This window comes from Pseudorca crassidens, chromosome 9, assembly GCF_039906515.1.
Source record: "Pseudorca crassidens isolate mPseCra1 chromosome 9, mPseCra1.hap1, whole genome shotgun sequence".
NCBI lineage: Eukaryota > Metazoa > Chordata > Mammalia > Artiodactyla > Delphinidae > Pseudorca > Pseudorca crassidens.
Window position 1 is genome coordinate 40,225,250 of NC_090304.1, and position 15,812 is coordinate 40,241,061.

The window sequence follows — 15,812 nt, forward strand, 5'->3', positions numbered from 1 at the left end:
GTGTCTCCATTTCCTCATTTGGAAACTGGATAATAATAGTACTGACTTCATGGATAATAATAGTACTGACTTCATGGTGTTGCTATAAGTATTTAAATGAATCAAGAGATAGCACTTAATATATATTAGTTAATATAATTAGTTAATATAAAGTTGAAGGTTCAAAATCCTATACCCACTTGTCTCACCTGATAAAGACCACCATTTATTTGATAAGTATTAATTCAGCACCTTCAATGTGCCAGACCCTGTCCTAGGGGCTAGGGACCCAGTAGTGACTGACAGCCCAGGCTACTGTTTTTTCTAAGTTCTCTCTCTGCTAGGTAGACAGCCTAATCAGACAAATAAATAAGATGCCTTTAGAGAATAAAAGATGTTATAAAGAACACGCGTTAGAGTAATGGAATGGAGAATGCAGTGGAGTCACAAATTGCCCACTATACTCAGATGCGCAGAGAGAAATGTCTTTTATCTAAAACTTCTTTGCCATTCTTCTTGTGTTTCCTGATGGTTAGCACGCAAAATAATTAACTTTCTTAGTCCAATCTGTAATTTTGATCTGATGCAAAAATCTAAAAAGTCTGTAGGATTTTGCTGCCCTACCTTTGACTGCAAATCAAGGCAAAAACTTAGAGGAGTGTGTCTTATCTGGGACCTTGTGCTATTCTAGAAGAAGGGGTCTTTAGATCCTTGAGGCATTCTTGTACTATCCTCCAGCTTCTCTGGTCTTTGAAGCAATGTCTTCTTCTCTCGGATGACATTCATCCCATTTGTGCCTGAGTGTTTTCTTGGCTCCGCTTCTCTCTCAGCTTAATCCGGACGTACTAGCCCTCTCCGGCTACCTGGTCTTCATCTCAGCACTCCTTGGCACCGCATATGCATTTGAGGCTCTGCCTCTGCCGAGATACCACCAGCCATGGCCTGCATTTGTGTCCTCTGCTGGGAGTCACTGCTACCACTGTTATGGCAGACTCCATGACAGGTCTACTGGCTTGCAAATCAACTGCCTTTTGAGTCACTGTTCAGGAACTGCTGAGTTTTTTACATACCCCATGGAAACCAAGAGAAGCCTAGCAGAGCTGTAAGCTAGCACCTCCTTCTACTAACCCTTTTGCACTGTCAGAGAGGCAGGGGAGGGGACAGCTGCCAGGAGGTGCTCCTTCCCCAGAGTCCTATGAGGGAAGCAGGGCAGAAAACCCCCTGTCCATGCTCTCTTCACCCCAATCGGTTTCTAAGCCTCTCTCTTTAAAGTTCAGCCTTCAGATGAGGAGGGGGACAAATGAAAACCCTGACATCAGACCTTCTGTTCCTCTCCCTCTGTCTCTATTTTTTCTCTCAAAATTCCTCAGGTAGAAGAGAATAGAATTCTCCTTCTACATCATAACCTCCTTCTACTCTAAGGTTAAAAGCCTTGTGACTGTAAAGAGCTTACAAGTCATCACTTCCATCCTTACAACTAGAAAAGCTGAGAAAACCAATAATAAATGACTTTTCTTAGACCCATCAGAGACCTGTAGTAACAGGGTAAACCAACACCCCAAGATGTGGAGAGACGGGTGAATCCAGAGAGATCCAGGTGAGATCTACTTACCTAGAGCCAGAGCTGCTGGAGCCATAAACTTGTAGGGACACTAAAATGGTAATGTTGATGATTTGTTTGAGGCTGACTGTGAGCTAGCAAGAGGGTGGAAAACTCCTGGGGGCTGCAGTCTTAGGGGAGCCACACTCTCATGGCTTTTCCTTCTAGGAACCCCTCTAGGTTCTCATGGTGAAGATGCAGGAATTCCCTGGTGGCTCTGGCAGGGAAAGGGGAAGAGTAATCATTGTGAAACATATACAGAGCGTTCCTCATAACAAAGGCCAATTCTCCAGGAGGGATCCAGAATTTTATCCCACCTAGGAGAAAGGCAAGTAGCCAGCTCCAGCCCTCTCTAGTTTTCCTGTCCCACCTAACAGGGCAAAAAGCCATACCAATACATAAACACTGTAAACGTCACAGCCCAGAGACACAGGCCTGTTAAAAGACCAAGATTTAATCATAAAATTATACCATGCTTCCCCTCCTACCTACTTGGACACCACACCCACAGGGCTCCAGCATAATAATGGTAGATATTATTTGGAAGAACTGTAAGATTCTCCCTGAGGAAAAGTACTTAGGGAAGCCCAAAAACAACAAGGGAGACAAAACCAAAGACATGGGGGAAATTTAAAATCTCTAGCACCTACAGCTAACATTAAACATAGCCAAATCCTAGCCAACTTAACATAAATTCTCACCTAAAGGCCTATTTACTTCAGTTCCTACTACTCAATACAACATGTCTGGCTTTCAACAACAAAAAAATTACAAGGCATACTAAAAGTCAAGTAAAACCCTGGTCCAAAGAGGCAAAGTGAGCGCGAGAACCAGATTCAGATATGACACAGATGTTGGAGTTATCAGGCAGGGCATTTAAAATAACTATGATTAATACGTTAAAGGCCTAATGGCAAAAGCACACAACATGAAAGATAGGATGGGTAATATAATATACATAGGGATCTGGAAATTCTAAGATAGAATCAAAAGGAAATGCTAGAAATTCAATAGACTGTAACAGAAATGAAGAACGACCTGATGAGCTTATCAGCAGACTGGACACAGCCAAAGAAATTATCAGTGAGCTTGCAAACAGGTCAACAGAAACTTCTGAAAGTGAAATGCAAAGAGAAAAATGAATGTAAAAAAGAAAAAGGAAAAGAGCAACAGAATAACCAAGAACTGTTGGGAAATTTCAAAAGTATACCTCATGTGTATTGGAATACCAGAAGGAAAAGAAAGAGAGGATGGAGCAGAAGAAATATTTGAAGTAATAATGGCTGGGAATTTTCCAAAATTAATGACAAACTCCAACTCACAGATCCAGGAAGCTCAGAGAACATCAATAAATACCCAAAATCTACACCTAGGCATATCATATTCAAGCTACCAAAAAAAAAAAAAAAAAAAAAAAAGGACAAAGAGAAAATAAAGAAACCAGGGCAGGATGGTGGTGGGAAGAATCTTACCTATTAAGGAACAAGATAAGAATTGTAGCAGATTTCAGAAACCATGCAAGTAAGAAGAGAATGGAGTGAACTATTTAAATCTTTAAGAAAAAATACCAAACTAGAATACTATATCCAGTAAAACTATCCCTCAAAAGTGAAAGAGAAATAAGAATATTTTCTGATAGACAAAAACTGAGTGAATTCATTACCAACAAATCTTCATCACAAGAAATGTTAAAAGAAGTTTTTCAGGTAGAGGGAGAATTTTATAAGTAAGAATTTGGACTTACATAGAAGAATAAATGAAGGTAAGTGAAAAATTTTTAATTTCTCTTACTTTTGATTGATAGCTGTTTAATGTAATAATAGTAACAATGTATTGGGTGTATAGCAATGTATAACATACAGGTAAGTGAGATGAATGATGACAATGCATAAGGGAAGGGAGGGAGGAATTGGGAATACTCTTTGTCTTTCTATATATACATGAAGCAGTATAGTGTTATTTGAAGGTGCAATTAGACTAGGTAAAAATGTATACTGGAAGATCCAGGGAAACTACTAAAATTATTTTTTAAAGAAGTATAATTGATATGCTCAGAGAGGAGACAAATGGAACCACATAAAGTTCTATTCCAATTATGAGATGTTCTGGAAAAGGCAAAACTATTGTACAAAGACAGTAAAAAGATCAGTGGTCAAGAGAGGTTTGGGGGGAGAGAGGAAGGGTTGAATAGATGATATCCAAGGGATTTTTTTTTTTTGTCTGTGTCAGGTCTTAGTTGTGGCATGTGGGCTCTCTGTTGTGATATGTAGGCTTCTGTCTAGTTGTGGCTCACAGTCTCAGTAGTTGTGGCGCACAGGCTTAGTTGCCCCACGGCATGTGGGATCTTAGTTCCCCAACCAGGGATCGAACTGGCATGCCCTGCATTGCAAGATGGATTCTTAACCACTGGACCACCAGGGAAGTCCCTATCCAAGGGATTTTTGTAGAGTAGTGAATCTATTCTGTGTGATGCTGTAATGGTGAGTACATTTACACTATGCGTTTGTAAAGACCCTTTATAAAGGTTTTATAGCAAAAGAATAATCCTTGATTATGCAAATTAAAAATCATTTAGGAGGTCAGGGACCCCAAGATGGAATGTAGAATGTGACAGAACAACATGACTGTTTTACAAATGTATGAAACAACTTCATTGAAAGGGTTGGGGTAAAAAGGTGCTGACAGAAGTAACTTCGGAAATAAGAGGATTCTGGAAGACTAAAGTCCAATGAACTGTACATAAGCACTGTATTCTAGTTGATGAAATTGTTCCCCATGCTAGTATGTGTTAACAATTCGGATACCACTATACATGTATCTAGAATTGAATGAATAAATGGATGGTGGATGGTGGGAGCCAGATTCACTGTTGGAGTAGGAGGTTAGAGATAAGCAAAGGAAAGAGACTAGAATGACCCATGTGGTAATTGATTAGTGTTGGAGACATCAGTATGAATTCATGTTTAGCTTCATATAGATATAGATGGTTACATAAAGAAGTATTTATAGATAAGTGTATAAATGTAGGTTAGTATACACATATATAATTCCTTGCTCTGTCAGCTGAGAAGGCCTAGAAGCAATGACACTCCAGTAGCAATAAGCACCCCTAGTACCTAGGTCTTCTTAGTTTCTAATACCATTTTCCAATAAAAGGAGAAATGGTTGGTTCTAGAAGCGGGGCAGCAAATATATAAGATGGGCCTGAAATATCTCGTAGTGAGAGAAATTAAGGAATTGCTAAAAAATTTCAAACCACACAAACACACACACACAAAATGATAGAGGTTATGTTAAAGGGACACAGGAGCCAACTGAAAGATTGCCCCCCAGTGGTGAAAGCTGGAGCAATTTGAGCAAGAAGTAAATAAAATAGTATTGGATTATAACCCCAAATAAAAAATATTCATGATTCCATACGGATATAAATAAATAATTGAATAAACAATAAATGGAGAAGTGAGACAAATCTCCTTGCAGAATAATTTTAGATTATTTATGTAAATACTCTGCTTTCAAGGAGGTAGAGCATAAACCCCTGCTCCTTAAGTATGGGTTACACATAGTAACTTCCTTCCAAAGAGCACAGCATGGAAAGGGAGAAAGAAGAGGAACCTGACGGTGAGGAAACCTGACAATTATCTACCTCAAGCAAGTGATCATGGTTCATAGCAACAATGATAAGTCATGTTAATGGCAGGTATTCTTGATATTCCTGTGATGAAAATGGCACTTTACCTTTGTGGCTTTTCTCTGCAAAAACACATAACCTAGATTACTAATGAGTAAAGCATCTGACAAATCCCAATCAAGGTACATTCTACAAAATACCTAGCCAGTACTCCTCAAAACTGTCTGGGTCAACAAAAACAAGGAAAGTCTGAGAAACTGTCATAGTCAAGAGGAGTCTAAGAAGACAGGATGACTACATGTAATGTACTATCCTGTATGAGATCCTGGAACAGAAAAAGAATAGTAGGCAAAAATGAAGGAAATCTGAATAAAGTATGAACTTTAGTTAATAATCTATCACTGTTGACTAATTGTGACAAATGTACCATACAAATGTAAGATGTCAATAATAGGGGCAACTTCGTGTAGGGCATATGAGAACTCTCTGTACTATCTTCACAATTTTTCTATAAATGTAAAATTTCTAAAATAAAAATTTTGTTTAAAAAATTGTCATCAATAACAAAAATAAGGACAAAAGCTCTAAGGAAACAATCAGAAATTTTCTACTCCTAGAGAACCATTGTGGACATTTGCCACGATCTTTTTATTTTTTATAATTATGAAATGAATTTATGCTAATTATAGAAACTTGGAATAACATAGAAATAAAAACTTCGTTGTGTTCAAAAAAAAAAAAACAGGAAAAGTGCTCATGGCTTAAACATGAGGGGGGCTGTGGGGACTACGATCTAGTCTAGCACACTTGGCACTTGACATGCTAAACAGGAGGGATTTAGAAATCTCTTTCTCTACAATCTTGAAAAGTCTGACTTGCAAGCCCTGACTTTCTGAAAAATTCAAAATAGTAAAGATAACAAATCAACTCACTTCCTTCCTTCCTTTTTTCTTTCCCTTCTGCAACATTCTTAATTCTCCTTGCAATTCACCCCCCTCCCATCCCACCTCCACATGTTCGGAAGATGACAAATGAAGGAGAAGGTCATGGACATAAAATCAAAAAAGGGAACTACATCACTATTTTTCAAAATATTTTCCCACTTTAAGAACACGTGAGTGAAAAACATTATTTAAAGTGGTTGGAGAAGGCTTGCCTGAGAAAGTGACATTTGAGCTGAATCCTTTATGAGTAGGAGGAGGCATCCACAGTGGATCTGCTTGGAGCAGTGTGAAACAGGGGGAGACAAGTGTGAAATGGGGAGAGGTCAGGTACTTGAATATATTATTACGGTATGTTCTCAGAGGATGGGCAGCCAAACCTTTAGAAGGGTGAGAACAGAAAGAGGTATAAGTGGTTCCTCAGAAAGAGGAAGCGTCATGAGAAAAAGTATAAGAAAACATGGCGTATTTGGGGGCGTTTGTTAGAGTTTGATTGGAGGAGAGTTAAAAAGGAGGGAGGAAGGAAGTAAAGCTATATGGGCAGGAGCTGGCCATGAATGCTATTTTAAGAAGACTGAATCTTAATCCTCTCTGATAACAATGCATTGAAAGTTTTAGGGCAGGGAAATCACATAGTTGGATTTCTTCTTTTCAATCATCACGTTGAGGTGCTGAGGAATAGACAATGGAGGGCAAGGCTGTTGTGTCAAAGGAACCACCTTTCAGGACCCACGTATAAAGCCTGCCTGGCCTAGGTTTTCTTTTTTGTTTGTTTCTTTCCTGTTCTGATACTTACTACCTGGCTGGAATTCCTGGCTTTGTGGAATTCTGGGAAAGTCACCTTGCCTGAGGACAATTTACCCCTGATACCTGAGATGGCTTTTGTTTTGCTTTATTTTCTGTGTCAAAATGTATAAAACTTAGAGATTCATATTAATTAAGAAGCAATCATAGGAAGATCTAACAAATCATTCAAAATAAGGTTAAAAAATTTAATCAGATTGTTGTCCTAACAGCAAGCCAAGATTAATCCTTCAACTTGGATGGAAGAGGGGAAGGGGGCTTTTATTATGAGAAGGGAAAATAAAGGAAAAAGAGGTAACTTTTAAGAATGAGGAATGAATGGCAAAATACTAAACTGCTTCCTGGAAGTTTTCTCATCTGAGGAAGTTCCCCCATCTAAAAATAGTAATACCAAATTCCTGAGGTTTTTTTGAGGATTAAAAGAGATAATCAATATATTAAAGAGCCTTTCTACTACCACCACCACCACTACTACTACTACTACTACTACTGTGTGTTTCTGCGCAGTTTAACGCTGGCTTCCTACTATAATTATATCTCTATTTTCCTTCTACTTGATATCCTTGTATCATTTTATTATATTGTAGTATTTCTAAAATCTGTTTAAAATAATAATTGGAACAATGTCCTTTATAAGTAAATAATATATAATATGTAAATATAACAAGAACACTGGGACGTCCCTGGAGGTCCAGTGGTTAAGACCCTGCGCTTCCAAAGCAGGGGACGTGGGTTCAATCCCTGGTAGGGGACTAAGGTCCCTCATGCCGCGGTGTGACCAAAACAAACAAACAAAAAAGAATACTATTTGCCACCCCCATGCTAAATCCCACTGTGGAATCCTGGACCAGATAAAGCTTAGACACAGGTACCATCTGGCTGAAGGGGTAAGTGAATGGAAAAGGTATTTGTGTGGAATGTGATAGGAGAGACTCTTCTCCCACACTTTGCTGTGGCTGATCCTACATCCAGAACTCAGCTCAGGCCTGGGAACAGGGTCATGCAGTACCAAGCCCCTGCCAGATGCCTGCATTCAGGGAGAAAGCAAAAGGGCATCCAGCCATGGACCCTGCTTTCAAGCAGTCGTAGGCCAATGGCCGCTGTTGGAGAGGATTTTGGAAAGAATGAGGAGAAAAGAAAAGTCAAATTGAAAGTATGGAGTGTGGAAAATCGTCATAACAACAATAGCCATAGAAAGTGAATGTCATACTTCATAACTCCCTTTTGTAGGCAAGACACTTAGCTCTTTGTGCTCTGGTGTCCTCATCTGTGAAACGGTGATGAGGGTGAGAAGACCTGAATCACACTTTGCAGGGCTGCTTAATCTGTTTTTGACACTTTTGGCAGTCTGTTGACCTACCTGTTGGCCCTATCTTTGTCTGGACTCTTCCAGAAGCAGATCCTGAATGCAAGTAATTTATTTGGGAGATATAGGAAATAACCATAGAGAAGTGGGAAGGGAAAGGCCGCCAAAAAGATGGACAACTGGAGCTTAATCCTGCGGGCTATTTTGGGACAAGGAGGGCAAAACCACTTCTCAGCATTTTCACCCCTGAAGGGGAATGGAGCTGGGGTAATGACATACCTGCTCCTGGGCATTACCTCCCTGGCACGTCCAGCCTGTATACCACGTGGGCACCAAGCAATGCTGCTTTGCATAGTTGGTGGGGTAGAGAGTTCTCAGCCCCAGAGATGCAGAGACTGGCAGTTAGAAGCCAGCTGGAGCATCCAGAAAGGTCCGGGGATATGCAGAGGGGCGCTTCCAACATCTGCTACAGCCCCCTTCTCAGAATAATGTTTTGAAATGCATAAAATAAAATTCATAGGATTACAATGAAAACCAATTACATTGAAATTCAGTTCTATCCACAGGCCCCTTGGGGGACCCCAGATTAAGAAGCCCTGCTAAGGTTTCTTTTCAACGTGAAATTATATGGTTTGATGACCTAAGAGCATGGATTGTGTTACTCTGCCAGGAGGTAGTTAAGTTCTGCACAGCCTCTGCAGAAACTATTTCAGAGGAAAAATGCGTTTGCCCAAACTGGCAATCCCCCGCAGCTCAGGGACTGTGAATGAGGCTGCTGGCCTCTCTCACTCTCTTTTTATTTCTTCCAGTGTTTATTTTGCCTTGTTTATGTTTCTGCGTTCTTAATGTGTCCTTTGTTAGCCCGGAAAGCACCGCGGGGCAGCAATTTGCCGGCATCGCTCTAGCGGCCTCTCTGCCTTCCTCAGCTGTCCCTGGGGAGCTCCATCTTTAAAGTCATGCATCTCAAGTACAAGGGCCCCAGCCCCAGCCACTCAGCCAAGGCGGACCAGGGTCCATCCTGTGGCATCGTGGTGCCAACAGGTGTCTGTGTGTGGGGTGCCGGAGCAGGCACCCCCCAGGAGCTGCACACCCCGGAGACACCACCCACCTCCTAATGTGCCTCCATGGCTCTGTTACTCACAGCTAAATTACAGTATTATGACTTCATTGTTGAGTCCCAATTCTCCTAATTATAGCCTAGAGATCTATTATTTGATTTGGTAACACCAAGTGCTTCTTTTCTAAATCATGTAATCTCTTGTAGCTTATTAATGTCAGGTTTGCGCACACGCAGGGACTTGGTTGTTTGCCAGACAGAATCAAATTTTCAAATTTTCGCTGTGTTATGTTACAGGGCTTTTGCTTGTTACAATCTAATTATATTGGCACTGAAATACCGAAAACCAATTTATATTAGAAAGCACTTTAACTCTTTCTTTGGAGTGAATTTACATGCAGAAGTGTCTGCCACACCATTGGTCTTTTTGTTTTTACATGGGGAAATGCCTTCTGGGAAAGAGGTAAAACTAACAACAGTTCCTTTCAGTTAAAAGAGTCTGCACTTCATGGACCAGAACTCTGAATGTGGCCATTCTCCTGTTGGAAGCATGGGGAAGGAAGGAAGCACACCTCTCCCATCTCTCTCTGTGCTCCTCCAGGCCGCCCTGCTGGGAGTGTCACTTGCCCCAGGCAGCCGGAAACCCCTCTCCTGATGTCACCTGCTGGAAGCCCCATCTCCAGTCTTGGACCATTTCACCTCCTCCCTGCCCGCTTCTTCCCTTCAGATGTATTTTCCAAAGCTCTGTTTTTCACTAGGGGTCCATGGATCCTTTACCCTGAAGGCACTGTCCTCTGAAGACCAGAGGGGACTTGTTGCCTGTAAAAGTTGCTCCACCGGTGGGGCTGCGCTCCTCATCCTGCTTTGCCTTTTCAGGAGAATCCTGTGGCTATTGCCCCTGACAGTCAGAATATTTGTCTAGCCACTCTGTCAGTCTCCCTGGTGATGACTGTGGCTTTCTGACCCCTGGAATGCTGTTCCTTGTCAGATTGTTTTCACCAGGGAATACAGCTTATATCTAAATCATCCAGTATTCCACCTTCAAAAAAGAGTCCCAACTTCCTCCTAGCATTTTTTTTAAACTTTATATTTTTTTAGAGCGGTTTTAGGTGCACTGCAAAATCAGGAGGAAGGTATAGAGATATAGGAATATACCTCCTGCCTTCACACCTGCATAGCCACCCCCATTTTCAACACGCCCTGAGAGTGGAGGTGCATTTGTGACCTGCCTCCAGCTGTACTTCATTCAGCCCACACTCTCGCTCACGCCTTAACTCCAGCCACAGTTTTGTTTTGTTGTGTTTTTCTCCCAATTTCTCTTTCCCACTGTAGGGTATTTGTGCACATTCTCTCTGCAATGCTGTTGATGTTTCTGACTCATCTCAGGTAAAATGTCACTTCCTTAGAGAAAATTTTTCCTTTCCCTTTATTTAACCAGCTACCCCCCACCCCATTTTGTTTATTCTACCTTGTATTTATTTGTTTTCTTCCTTATCTCTGCTCCGCCCCGACCTGAGACTGTAAGATCTACGAGGACAGAGGTTTTGTCTTGGTCACCATTGAACATCCAGTGCCTGGCACACAGATGAAGTTCAGTCACTAGCTGTTGAGTAAAGGAGTAAATGCATCCCAGGAAATGTGTATCCTTTGCCTTATGGTGGAGAAGAAGACATGTGCTGCAGCTCCTTGGACTTGTCTGGCTCTCCCTCTTCCTTCCTTGCTCCAACCGCGTGGACTGGCTTCATTCTCCCCGTGGCTATAGGGTATGGCTAGTCTGCCGCCCCTGAGCAGGAAGCCAAAGCCATGGCAGCTTGGCACAGATGTGGCTCAATATCTCCATCCCGACTTCTCTGCTCCAGCCTGAGTGGCTGACTCAGATCCTGTCTGAACCACATGCCTCGTCCTCCATGGCACCTTCTCTGGCCCTTCCCTGGATGTGGTTCTCCAGGGAACCATGTGGTGCCCGCCAGTGGGCTAGTGACAGCAGAGGGCCCATCGGTGGCCATGTCAAGGATCCCTCCTGCTTATCTAAGTGAAGGATGAAGTGGTGGGAGGTTAGGAAACCCCCCTTTCATGGCAGACACTGAGTCACAGAAGGGGACGGATGGATGGGAAATAAACAAGACCTCCCCTGAAGCAGGGAGGCTAGCCAGGCACACACCGCTTCACAGAAATAACCCAGCAGAAACAATGACACAGAGAAATTGCACTTACCACAGTTCTGAATAAGACAATTGCAGAGCTGATCCGCGGAATAATATGGCTACTGAATCTCAATTCTAACAAATCATTGATCAAATCTATGGAATTAGCTGACCCCTTTTCGTTCCTTTCTCTAGAATTTTCTCCACAACAGTGATGAAGTGAAGGGCTCCTGAGCCACAGGTATGCACAAGAGAAGCCCTCCTAGGAAACAGAAAGCTGAGGGCCTCTCTCTCCTGATCTGTGGGTCTCCTAGAATATCCAAGAGCATTAAGGATTAGAGAGGTGCCCTCTATTCAGAAACCATAGCCAAAGACCACAGAGCAAGACAGACCCCTATGCCCACTTCCCTGGGATAAAAGGCCTTGAAACACATTTCACAAGCCCCTCCTGGAATGTCTCATTCTGAGAACCTGGCCTGTTTCCTTCTCACTGCTACATCTTCACCCAAAATGCTTTCTCTACCTGGAAGAATGCTCTCCTGCCCCACCCCATATTTGCTTGTAGAAATTTAACCCATTCTTCACAGCCTGATTGAGAAATCATCTGCTCAAAGGAGTATTATCAGATCCACCTGGTCAGAATTACACCGTGTCTCCACTGGTCCCATAGTAAGTGGCTCGTGCTGTTTCTAGCTTGGATGACCATGCGTCTCAGTTTGCTTGGGACAGTTCCAGTTTATGCCTGTTCTTCCAGCATTTATTAAGAGCATCTTTTTTGCTCTCCAAATTGTCCCAGTTGAACAATAGATTGTGTGGTGTGACAGACACATCCTGCGGTGACCCCTATTGAGTCGCGTCCTTCTCTAATCCTCTCCCCTTGCATGAAGGCATGCATGGTGACTTGCTTCTGGCCAACAGGATATGGCAAAGGTGACAGGATAGTCACTCCCTCGATTATGTTACCTTATCTAAGACTCTGTCTTAGTGACTAAAGAGAGAGATTCTCCTATGGGCCTTGAAGAAGTGAGCTGCTAGGGTTGAGCAGCCTATGGAAAGAGCCACAGGAACTGCAGCCAGGAAAGCTGGGCAGCCTCTAGGAGCTGAAGGCCTCTGTCTTGCAGATGCAAGGAACTGAATTCTGTCTGCAGTCATGTGGGCTGGAGGAGGACCCTGAGCTCCAGAAAGGAAAACCGCTGACTTCTTGACTGCAGCCTTTGAGACCCTGAGCAGAGGCCCCAACTGAGCTGTGCCTACACTCCTGACCCATTGACACTGTGAGTTAACAAATGGGTGTTGTTTTAAGCCACTGAGTTTGTGGTCATTTGTTTGCAGCAATCAAAACTGATGCATGCGGTTGCCCCAGTTATAACACTAACCAAGGGCTCAAATGGCTCTGACAGACTGGTCAAGACAAATCTCCCTGACAGACTGGTATTTTCTTAAAGTTGGGGTGCATATCTTATTCATCTCTCTAGCTTCCCTACATTCACAGAGCATGAACTAACCCCTTTCTAGGTACTGCACCAGGTAGCACAGCGTAGTATTCTTCAACAGAGAAAGGTCTCTGGCATCACAGTGTCCATGTTTGAATCTCAGGTCCATCACTTACTAGCTATGTGACTTTAAACAAATTACTTAATCTTTCAGGGCCTCAGTTTTCTCAGCTGCAGAATGGGATTACAAAAGAGTACTTTCCTCAGATAAGATTGTTAGGAGGACAAACTGAGTTAATGTAAAGTGCTCACAACACTTGGCACATAGTGCTTTGTAAATTTGGTATGCCTTGCATTCTTTCTTTCACTTAATCCTTATGTTAAATCTTCTGTGATTATCTCCACTTATAGATGAAGAAACTGATGCTCAGAGACATTAACGTCCTCAAAATTACACAGCAAGTAAACCAAGAGACTCAAACCAAATCCATGGGTGCTTTTCCCCATACTGTCCACACTTGTATCTTTCTCGTGGATGTACATTTTGAAAGAAAAAAAAAACAAAAAAAAACAGGGAACTTTTCCCTGAATTCCATAATGGATTCCCTAAGAACTGGGGCCCACACAGATGTCAAGTTCAGATAAGGCTCATGTTCCGGCTCCACCCCTGCAAGCATTTCTGGAAACTCAGGCAGACAATTTAGACAGTTTAGTGGGAGATGGTGACCCATAAATGAGCTCCGGGGCCCATTAAGCTGACACATCACCTGACAAATGGCAGACTTTCAGCCAATTCCAGTCTGGCTAGAACTGGATGTGTATGTAAGTGCAGATTATTGAGATCCATAGATAATTTGCTACCTGCTCATTTTTAATGTGTTTGTGAACATGCGTGAGAAGCTCATTAATTGTAAATGTCTGTAAGCTTATTGTGTTGTAAACCAAGACTGACAGCACAATAGGCACCGATAAAAGGAAGTGTCTCCTTCACCAGCCAGTGTTAACGCTGAGAAGGAGCAGGCGTGCAAATCAGCCCAGGGATAACTGACAGGATTGCTGAGATGCACACGAGCCCCTTATCTGAGGAGTTTTACATCCCTGTCCTTAGGTAACCGCAGAGATACAAGCCGCTCTGCTAAGAGTGATGTTAACTGCATTTACCACGGTAAGGCGACAGGGTCAGACACCTAGGCCCAGTAATCAGGGAAATCCGTGAAGGCCATGGCCTGACAAGGCTGAAATCCATTTGATATTCTCTGTCTGGAATGTCCTTGCTCCTTCTCTAGACTGGTGGGTTCCGACTCATCTCTCAAGATGACTCAGTTCCTCCTTGAAGATTTCTCTGACTTTGCCAGGGAAAACGTTTCCTCTCCTGCACTCTGAGAGCCCTTTGTGCATTTTTCTGGAAGAGCTCTAAGTGGGTATTTGAAATGCCTGCCCCTTTCTCCATATCCAAGTGAATGCAGAACTCCAAACTTCTTTATGGATGCCCTCTAGAAATAAACATTTTTAGGGATGTACTACTCAAGCAAAAGCATCCATGAGCAACGCAAATTTGGTGAATAATATGGGGTCCAAGGGGGAAAAATAACACTATTTGGTACCTTGGCTTCTGCAATTTAGTTTGCTTCTTTCCCCTTCTGGACCCTCTTCTTGCCTGACAGGAAGGGGCTGTAGAGTCCAAAGCCCCAGGAGGCCACCTCTGCTCCTACCAGGCTTTTCAAATACTCATTCATTTATTTATTTTAACAAAATCGAGTTTCTAGGGGAAATTATCTTATTAAAGACTAAAGTCTTTATACACAATATATATATATATAACACAATATACTTCTATTGGTCTTATTGTATGTATTCATATGTATATTATAGTAGATATGGGACTCCAGAGGTGGAAAATATCCATGCACTTAATAGATACACAATTGTACCCCTTAGTGCAGGCTAAACTGCTGCAACATACAAACAACGTATGACGGCTTAAACACAATGTGATCTTATTTCACACTCACGTGGTAATCCCAAGTAGGTGTCCAGGGTGTGTGGTTGACAGCTCTCTTCCGCTCAGCAATTCAGGGATCCATCCCTCTTCCTTATGGAGTCTCCGTTGTCTTGTAGGGTGTGGCCATCGTCTGCAACAAAATGGCAGAAACAGAAAGAGCATGGAGTGGGCCATGTGGGAGGTTTTGTTGTTCAGGCCTGAAAATGGCAAACATATGACTTCCATTCATATCCCACTGGCTAGAACTTAGTTACATCGTCATGCCCAACTGCAAGGGCCACTGGGAAGTGCATTTGCTGTGTGCCCAGGAAGAAGAAGGAATGGGTTTTGGTGGAGAACAAGCAGTTTGTGCCACATCAATCTGAAGTTAGTTCCCTCCCCTGTTTCCCCTCCTCACGCTCTAGAGAACATTGATCACAACTGTGCTGGGGTGCACACAGCCCCTCTCATAGGTATCCCTCATATTTGAGGCATTCATGAAGAGTTTCATGTTTCCAGGTATTTTTTATATTTAACCATGTATTTCCCCCTTACTTCCATAATGATTTTGGAGATATGTTACCAAACACAGAATACAGGTCCCACTTATGAATACTTACATTTACACCAACTAGTACCCCAACTTTTTTTTTGTACCCCAACTTTGACAATAGAATTTGATTCCTCCCACTCAAACCCTGCTATATGGTGACCAAATATACAATTGGTTTCTATGACCTCACACATCGATTTCAATAAATTAACAGCATAGGGTAAACAGACATTTCCCTACTTCATGGGGCTTGACTTATCCATCTGCCACAGCTGCTTGGTCTTTCTGCTAGCAGCTAGCAAGAATCCCTAATTGCAAGAGCCTCTTGAAGATACTATTTCAGATGCTTCCAGGCAATGCCTTTGACAGGTTATAAGCTTACT